The sequence below is a fragment of the Sycon ciliatum genome, chromosome 3, assembly GCF_964019385.1.
Source record: "Sycon ciliatum chromosome 3, ocSycCili1.1, whole genome shotgun sequence".
NCBI classification, from domain to species: domain Eukaryota; kingdom Metazoa; phylum Porifera; class Calcarea; order Leucosolenida; family Sycettidae; genus Sycon; species Sycon ciliatum.
Window position 1 is genome coordinate 21,491,681 of NC_088645.1, and position 10,380 is coordinate 21,502,060.

Here is a 10,380-nt window from a genome sequence, read left to right on the forward strand (position 1 = left end):
GATTATTCCGATATCCTTGGTGGGCTAAGGTAAGGGTAATTAACAGCTAGACATAAAAATCTCACCTGTTCACGCCCTGTATAATCCAACTTCGACCTTCAAAGTGGGCGTACTCAAGCAACATAAATCATACATGCCGTATACATAAACCTTTGAAGGGAGAATGAAAACACGCAAACGCATAGCTGTGTATACATGTACATTGTAGACCCTAGTTTGTGTTCCTCTGTGTGTCTCGGTGTGTCGTCAATGCTGTATTCGACAACCGCAAGCATAAGTAGAAAGTTGCCGCTGTACGCGCTCTTGTGTGTAGTATGTGTGCCGCGTTCAGTTGCTGTCTAGTATGAGATATCGGTACATGTAGCTGGGCTGGTGGTGCGTATTGCCTTGATGTGGATCACCTAACTCGTGGCCTTCTAAAGCCTGTCGAAACGCATGCCGTTTCAGATGTATGGTCTCGTGGTGTGTGTGTGTGTGTGTGTGTGTGTGTGTGTGTGTGTGTGTGTGTGTGTGTGTGTTGTGTGTGTGTGACTGTGTGTGTGTCAAAATGCATGCCGTTTCAGATTTATGGTCTCGTGGTGTGTGTCTGTGGTAGGAACCGGTGGATTCTGCTCGAAAAGGTGGCAGATTCTGCTCGAAAAGCAGTGAAATTGGCAGAACCATACAAACCTTATGGCGGGCAATTCCTCGAATTCTGCTCCATTTCTTTATCCACATACCAAACATGCATGAAACTTACCAGAAAAAGTACCGAATTCTGCCAATTTTCTGCCGGCAGAATCCGCCGGACCCTAGTCTGTGGGGGGGGGGGGGTGTGTGCGCGCGCGCGCGCGCGTGTGTGTGTGTGTGTGTGTGTGGGTCTGTCGCGCTCACAATATCTCGTTTTCTGCTTATGAAGCTACATGTATATGTATGTGTTATTTGTAGGAGATTACAATGTAGAGGTGATTGTCTGCTTTGCGTTCCTCTCTGCTTGGCCTGCATTATCAATTTATCAGTACTGGTTTTTGCTCTTCACACGTACACGTACCCCCCCCCCCCCCCCCCGCACACAAACACACACACGCGCACGCATGCTTATGTATACGGTTTCAGTTTGAAAAATGCAAAGTGTCCTGTACATGTGTGTGTCTGATGCATTCACACGAACTTCAACGGTCTACGATGCACGCGTCACTTCTCCTTTGACTCTGAGTTTGAGGAATATTTGTGAATTGTCGTTATATACGCAGTGGTTATTAGAGAAGTTGACTGTGTGAATGTACAAAGTACGTTTGTCTTGTTTATGCTGTATGTCACTTGCTCGGCCACCCGTGTTGCGTTCTATCTGTTTCGGCTATTGCTACTGCACTGTTCTAGCCAGAAATTATTGTTGATAGGGAAACCGAGTGCGAACCTGGCTAGGCTTTGTTGGTGAGGTACTCTCATATGTGCGTATCCGTGCTCGTTTGTATTCCTCCGACGGTGTGGCACGTGCGCGCACACACATGTGATGTATGCGAAGTGTATCCGGCATGTACGAACAATGTGTGTGCATCCGCGGCACGCATGTTTGACATGTTTGTGCTCCACGTGTGCATGTAGGATCTAAACGTGTGTAACGCAAGCGTGTGGGGCACGCCCATTACGTCTGCGGCACCGTGACATGGCCAGTATGTGATGTCCGACACGGGTGTGCAGGAGTGGCGCGTGGGCGTGTTCGCAGTGTGCACGTCTATACTCCAGCGTATTGTCCACTTTCCTGGTCCCAGGAGGGTTTTGGATCTGTGGAAAACACGTGAACTGAATAGAGTGGAGTTAGTTTGAACTCTTGTGTGCTTTCTGTGCACAGGTTTACCTACGGAATTGGGTATGGTCAAGAAATGCGTCTGAAAAACCTGGAGCACCATCGATTTTGCCATAACCATTACTCGAATGTCCGAGAGCAGGGTCGAGGGCAACCACATTGTCGAAAATTACACCTGTTCACGCCCTCCTTTCAGGTTACTGGCTCGTTTTCGCCGACTGCTCTGAATCGTACGAAAAATTCAAATGTTCTCCGCCGAATGGCACCATCACAAAGTCTTTCGGATCATTTTCGATATGCACCTCGCGAACATACCACCTTCCTGCACCCATACACCACAAACAATGCATGCTCCATTCGACGAGGTGGGTGTCATGAGTGTTCTTTCACGTCAGTCGCCGAAAGTCATTTCAGGGTGAGAATCGTTCTCAAGAAAAAGATCGCAAAAATCAGTGTAAGTCTCGATCGAACGCTTGAGGCCCGAGGATGGACTGCACGAGGGGAAAAGGTCGTCTCGCATCCTGTGTGTGATTATTGTGAGGTTTTGTGTGAAATTTTAATTTTCGGCTATCACATTTCGTTAATTTCTTACTTTTTAGACGAGGTCCATGGACTAGAACACAATAACTTTTTTTAGAAAACTGCCATAAAGCAGTTTTTATTGCTATAATTTCTTTTGTTTTTTTGGCTAAAGGATATAATTGTGTAACCAATGTATTGCCCTAATGATGGCCTACATGTAGCGCCTCTGCATGTTATTATTATTATTATTTTACTAGGGTGTTTCCCACAGACCTAATGTTCTTCTTACGGGAGCCCCTATGTGTATCATATCAAATTCAATACCGTATTATACGCATTGATGTGCAAGCCTTTTCTTGCAGAAAATGGAACTAGTCTTGCATACATGTATTCATGTTCTTCTGCAGGGGAATCATATGGGTCGTGGTGGTGATACTTTTTTTTATACGCAAATCATTCTGTGGATGTTGCAGAATTTCATGACTGTCATAAAATTGTCTTGTCTTTCAGAAAATTCAGATGTCCACACCCTAAATCACATTTACTTGAGAATTGTAACCAGGTGTGTGCCGCAGATGTTTTTGTTGATTCTGTGTTTATAATTGTAGTCATGGGTTGTCGTGATAAGGTCATCCAGCATCATATTGTAGTGAAATCGTAATCCTGTTGATGTCGATAAAACTTTTGGAAGCAGTTCAGTGACTTCAAAGTGTCCACGATTGTCTAAAACAACACAGCAAAGTAGGGGCAATAAACATGCATTAAAATGTAAACAAATACATCGCTGAGTCCGACACCTCGTTCCAACAACTACACTGATCCTGAGGATATAAGGGGCAAGGATATATGGTTTTAGGTACTGAGAGATAAACAAGGCACTCCATAATAGTAAAATGTTACACGACTTCGGGGGAGTATGAATGATATCCAGTCAAACCTCTTTAGGACGAACATCAAGGGACCGATGGCATTTGCTCTGTGAGTTTGTGTTAACCCTATTTTATAACGAGTGAATACAATTATTTCTCCAATAGAGACACGAATGGATTTCTTCTACAGCGAAAGATTCTAAGCCAGACCAAACCATTGACTCGTCTTTTATGAAACAAATGAGTCACTGAACCTTTCTTTAGCAACATGACGGCAACTGAAACAACAACAGAGAAAATACGATACATGTATAGCACATTCTTGCAGGTACTACAAACAGATTGCAGATCGTAATTCTTGCTCTACCGGCACGCAACTTTATTTGGGGCAGTGCAATCTCGGCGCTACTCACAAATCAAACAGCCCAGACTCGAGTAAACAAATCCAATCGTACGAGATTTTCACGAGACGAGACTGCACCCATTGGCTTGTTTCGTATGAAGCAAACAAGTCACTGAATGCATGAACCTCTCCATAATGGAGATTTTCCCTGATATGCGAATTTATTTTGCATACTAGTACTCGGCCAATGCGTCTTTGAACCTTTCCCTCCAGATTGGGAACTGCCAACGATGCTATGCCACTGCAAAATTCAGATTCTACCCTATGATCGGAGCACGGAATGCCGGAAGCAATCATGACCAGTGCCTTACTTGTAACGTACCAATGTACAATGGCCTCAGCAGCAACATAAGCCTTACCGTCAAGAAGGTGAACTCGCGTTCTTCGCACACTGTTGGCAAGGGCAAAGAGAAACGAATGGATCTAAATCCGAATAAAATCAGCACACGTTTCCGTAAATGAAAGGGTGAGCATAAGCAAATGAATCGAAGGAAGCTGGTCAACTCAGAGATCACCTGTCATTGAGTATTCCGTAAAAGGAGGCCTCGACAGCAGAAAAGCTAAATTTAGAAAAGAGATCCTGTCAGCTTTTCCATCATTAATTTTATTGTATTCCACCTAAAATCAGCATACTTTTCGTAAATGAAAGAGTCAACACAAGCAAATGAATCAAAGGGAACTGGTCAACTCACCTGTCATTGAGTAATATTCCGTGAAAAGAGGTCTCAGCAGAGCCGAAGCGAAATAAGCCAGGACACGAAATATCCGAAACAGCTCATGCAAGAAGCAGTTCCAAAGAAGGAAGTTCCTCGCGCATGCACATCCGAAAACGGACTGCACTGCATGCATGCAACACAATGTCTGCCGTGCACGTGCACAGCACGCGGCTACAACGCGTTAGTAGATCTAATACCGAGCACCTTACGTAGAAACTTACGTAGCCTAAGTGAAGTACCGAGCACCTTACGTAGAAACTTACGTAGCATAGCGGTGTCGTTTTTCTGCCATGTGAACACAATAATAGAAAAGCTGACAGGATCGCTTTTCTAAATAAACAAGAGTGTGCAACTCCGGATCTCTCCTGCACAATCTGCACATACCCCGCGCCCACGGCGGAATTTTTTGTTTACGTCACCTTTTTTCAGAGAAACGCGGCTTTGCCGCAGAGCAGTGCGAGAGCACGTGCTGGGCACCGACCTTGTAGTATAAAGCCCAGCCAAGTGCACGAGGGAAAACTCTCCAAAAGGCTCGCAGCGCGTGCGTCGTCGAAAAGATTACGTCAACAAAAAATTCCGCCGTGGGCCAACCCATCCGCGAGTGGACCGTATGCGTGTTAAAACAAAATGGCGTCACGATTTATTGAAAGTGGTATACAGTCGACCTACCCTTATAACGATATTTGCGTCAGACCAAGAAATATTGTTATAAGGGTAATATTGTTATAGGGGTAACTGGTTCATTTCATACACATACGTCATAATGCATGGATTTTGTTCAATTTTTTACACTCTTCGTAGCATAAAAAACTGACATACGTATGACAGGTATGTACATGCACATCATGTACACAGCAAGGTGCCCACCAGGCTGGTGCCCCCATTGCATTTCGTCATGTCCCAGCGACTTATCAAGTGAAACTTGCCCTACCTGGATAGTGGGCTCTACATCTTCCCTGCTAGATATTGTTATAAAATGGAAAATGTTGATTGGTCAGCCCATTTTATATCGTTATAGGGGTAATATCGTTATAGCAATATTGTTACGCAAGAGGTACACAAAAGGAAGTATATAGGGCTGTTTTTTGTTGTAACTCAGAGTTTCATGGCAAAAACCAATCATCAGCAATATTGTTATAAGGGTAGGGCATTGTATACAAAAGTCAATGGAGTGATTTGGTTTGGCAGAAAAATATCGTTATAAGGGTAATATCGTTATAGAGGTTATCGTTATAAGGGTAGGTCGACTGTAGTTGGTGGAACGAGTGTTCAAACCCATTTGAACTTCATACTGTTCGTCTTCTTTTTGACATGCTCTCTTTCCATCGTCCTTAGCTTTTGTTTGTTGAGAGCTGTTTTGGCTTTCTCCTATACCTCTGGGGGATGCCAAGTGATGGTTTTGAGAGGCTGGTGATGGCTGTGAGCGAGAGTTTGCCGATCGGCGTCGTCCTCGCTATAGCGATGAAAATACTAGTTACTGCGCACCTGGCAGATATCACAACACGTCGGAGCGTCCAGGAGCAAAGGAATCTTGGGTTTTCACTGGAATCTAGTTCCTCCAGCATCGTGTAGCCCACCGTCGGTGAATGGCGGTCCAGAAAGGTCGAAACTGGTCTTCTGCGGCATCTCGCAGTCCTGCGAGGCACACTGAATACGCCTGTCATGTATTCTACAAATAAAAATCACGAAGTTGTGGACTTTACAGTGATGAGTCTATCCTGTATGCTGCAAAAGACGCAGGAAATGTGACTGGTGTCCGTACACTGGACGCCAATATCATCTCAGTCTTCTCCTGCAGGATCTGTTTGACATTGACATACCGGTATGCAGTGGGTCGACATTGGCCTGGTTTGGCAGCTATCTGCCTGGGTGGATGTAGCAGGTTTGCATTGGCACGTCGTCCAGTCCGACATTTTCTTGTAACTGTGGAGTACCGGCAGGGTCTGAGAGGTTGCTCGTGCTGTGAACACATCTCTACTGCCTGTCTCGTCCTGGAAGTGCCGTCTCGCCGCTTCCTTGCTCTACAGTCACGCCGTTATTTCGCTTTGTTTCGTGGTGCAGCTCAAAACCTGCCCAAACAACTGTGAGCTCGCAACATGGTATGGACAAATTGCACCACTCATGCTGGTTAACTAAAACCGGGATAGTCGAGTAAGCGAGTTCACTCCCTGGGCCATGGCAAGATCTGTTCAGCGCGGGCTATTCCAACCTCCAAGTGCATAGTCATCGATCGATCCATGCGATGGTGGTTGACCTACAAAGAGCCAAGGTCTACGAGTACTACTATTGGATGCTGTCTACATGCAGTCAACAAAATCAAAGTACCTCAGTATGCCCCAGAACAGGGCATGTGCATCTATAGCATGACACAACAGGGGTTCTGGCGGCACCTGTCAAACAAGCAGTAGCGACTAGTGCCAGCTACCTATTGGAGGCTAGCCGCTACAGTCTGTCACTGGAGATAATTATTATGTTCACTGTTTAGACTGAGCACAATCAATGATGCCCAATCAATCTGCCCAATGTGTGTTCTGTTCCACCTAATTATAACGTCCCATCGCATCAACCCTACTACACGCACATGTCGTCACTCTAGCACGACTTGTGTTATTATTGTTTATTTTGATTCGCACGATAAATAGAGCACAATAAACGTTAACTTGACCGAAGGTTGAAGGCGACTGCAGATAGAGGAACACATCGAGGTACAGGTGCCGGCATCAATACAGTATCAGAGAGGTACGCAGAAAAAACTCTCGTAAGCCCAAGGGGAAGTGGTTGATGAGGGATGAATGCACTCTCCACGCTCGTCTACACTGTTCGTGGAAATGCACACATACATACAATATACAACATAGCAATAGCATGCACAGAACCGAACAATTTCATGTTCACACATGCAAGCACAGACCTGAACATTAGTACCAAAAGCCGATACAGACAATATCCCCATACACACAGACGCACACACACACAATGTCCCATGTATGCGCCCGTGGCGAGAAAAGCACGCAGATCTAAAAATGCACTGGATGTGAACCCACAGATTTTCTCTAATAGCAATGATAGCGGATCTGATTCTGAATGAAACACACACACAATACAATTATTGAATGCCCATCCGCAGATGATGGCAGGTCCTGAAAGAACAGGCAGTGTTCCAGTGATGGGGAACAGAACTTCGAGTGGCGAGTGAGGTATACACACACACGTGCGTGCGCGGGCACACACCAAAGTATGAAGAAATAGAATCGACATCGTAGTATTCATTGGTTGGGGAATGGAAAGGAAAATAAAACAATGCTGTAGGTTATTGTTGTAAGGACACTGGGAGCACAACAGAAAGGTAAGCAACTTGCTTTGAAGCAAAGAAAGTTATTATTCCACGGATCTCAGAAGGAAGGAACGTTCCAGAATGCTGCACTGGCAACAGGCGGCCTGCATGTGCGCGGCCCCTGCAGTCGGTCCAGCTGCCGGCCTTGCAGTGCTGAAAAGAATGTGCAGTACAGCATGTCACATAGTATCGCAGCCTGGACAAATAGACGCTGGGAAGTCCTAGTTATGTGCTCACCTACACCACGATGCACCAATCTTCTGAGCTACTTTGGCAACAATTTTGTCCACTTGAGACTCCCATGGGCTGAGCCAGTTGTTGAGGGCTGCATCAAGGTGGACGGCAATGACCGCTGATGGCAAGGCAATCCATGACACACAGTCACTAGGGCATCGTCAACATGGCGCTGAGGCTGGATGAATAAAATCAACCTTTAGGCTGCTGCGGGATTGACAACGAGGCCGCTGTCTCGAAGCTAGTCAGTCAGCCTGGTCACCGCCATTGACGAACCAGTCGCCACCGCCAGCAGTGGCGGTGGGTTGTGACAAGTATGGTGCAATATTGTCAGCAAATTCAGTACTCAGGATAAGATGAGTGAGAAAGGGAACGTTGTGTTTGATAATATTGAAGTGAACAGGGATGATCATAAACCCTGCGCGTACTCCACCATGAGTTACAAGAAAATTCCGGACTGGACGACGAGCAAACACCAACCTGCTACATCCAACCAGGCAGATACTATAACGATAGCTGCCAAACCAGGTCAATGCCGACCTACTGCATAATGTCAATGTCAAACAGATCCTGCAGGAGAAGACTGGGGTGTTGGCGTCCAGTCACTGAGTGTACAGACACCAGTCACATTTCCTGCGTCTTTTGCAGCATACAGGATAGACTCATCACTGTAAAGTCCACAACTTCGTGATTTTTATTTGTAGAATACATGACAGGCGTATTCAGTGTGCCTCGCAGGACTGCGAGATGCTGCAGAAGACCAGGTTCGACCTTTCTGGACCGCCATTCACCGACGGTGGGCTACACGATGCTGGAGGAACTAGATTCCAGTGAAAACCCAAGATTCCTTTGCTCCTGGACGCTCCGACGTGTTGTGATATCTGCCAGGTGCGCAGTAACTAGTATTTTCATCGCTATAGCGAGGACGACGCCGATCGGCAAACTCTCGCTCACAGCCATCACCAGCCTCTCAAAACCATCACTTGGCATCCCCCAGAGGTATAGGAGAAAGCCAAAACAGCTCTCAACAAATAAAAGCTAAGGACGATGGAAAGGGAGCATGTCAAAAAGAAGACGAACAGTATGAAGTTCAAATGGGTTTGAACACTCGTTCCACCAACTATACCACTTTCAATAAATCGTGACGCCATTTTGTTTTAACATGAATATCGCGGGTTGCACAGTCTTGTTTATTAATTTTAATTATTTAACTGTCTGATTCTCTACTCTTGCTGGCAGTGATCAAGGAGCTAGAGCCCTACATATAACATCAAGAGTACATATCTACTCTTGATAACATTATTATGTAGGGCTCCCTGTAGGCCTGTCCGAAAAATGTGTTTTAATTTGCGGAAAATGGAAATGCAAAATGCACGGTTTTCCAGCCAACATTCAAAGAAGAAATCAAAGGGGAATGTAAAAAAAATTAAAAAATCAAAGCCAAACAACCCAAAACGCAGAGAAAATGCATCCGTTGCCATGGCAACCAGAATCTAAAATGGCCGCCATGCCATGGTGATCACAAAAATAATTATTGGTTTTCCATGTCACACTGTATTGTATACATGTACATGTAGTATCCCTGCCTTGCTAGTACAGTCATGTACATGTACCTCTAATCATGTCACATGTACACGCACTGCATGATCATAATCTTGTCACCCCTATTTTGCTGACATTGCCTGACAAGCCTGAAAAGCTAATCATTTTCTCACCATTGCAAGTCACTTGTGTTACCCTTGCATGCCTAGTACCTGTACATATAGAACACATCTTTGTAGTTTTACATCATCACACCTGCATGTACATGTAGAACTAAACACCCATGTGTTCGTATTTGTGTGATTAGGAGGCCAGTGCAACTAAGTAAGTCTAGAGTCAGCCAAGAGGGACAGAAGACACCGAAATAGCAAGCCGAACTTGACTTGGTCGAGCTGAAACCTTGGCTGAAACCTTGGAATTCGACCGAAAATGGGCAAAATTCAGAAAAAATGCAAAAATGCAAAATGTACCCCAAAATGCAAAAAAAAGTCAGAACATTTTTCGGACAGGCCTAGCTCCCTGGCAGTGATCGTGAATGTACGGTGAATCATGTGCCGCGACCACTCAAGGGACCTTCAAAACGTGGTCTCTGTTACCAGGTGGCCTCATTATCCAGGGTCATTTGACTGGAAATAGTCTGTCCCCGGGGAAAATTGCGGAAAAAAATCGCAAAAAACGCGGGGAAAAACGCGGCATAATATGGCATAATTTGCGATGAATTTGCGGTAAATATGCGGTAAATATGCGGTGAATAATATTGATGTGCGGCAATTTTCAGTGAGTATGTAGTGAAATCAATCAGTTACAAGTCTCTGGTGTAAGCACTCGTCATATTTGAGTAAAAAGCCGCCACGATGAGACGTTGCTGACCGAACAGTGCACTGTGTGTACGTGTAGTGCAACAAAAAAGTTCAAAAAACGCGGGAAAATCGCGGAAAACGCGGTCTTTTAAAAAATCGCAAAAAACGCGGAAA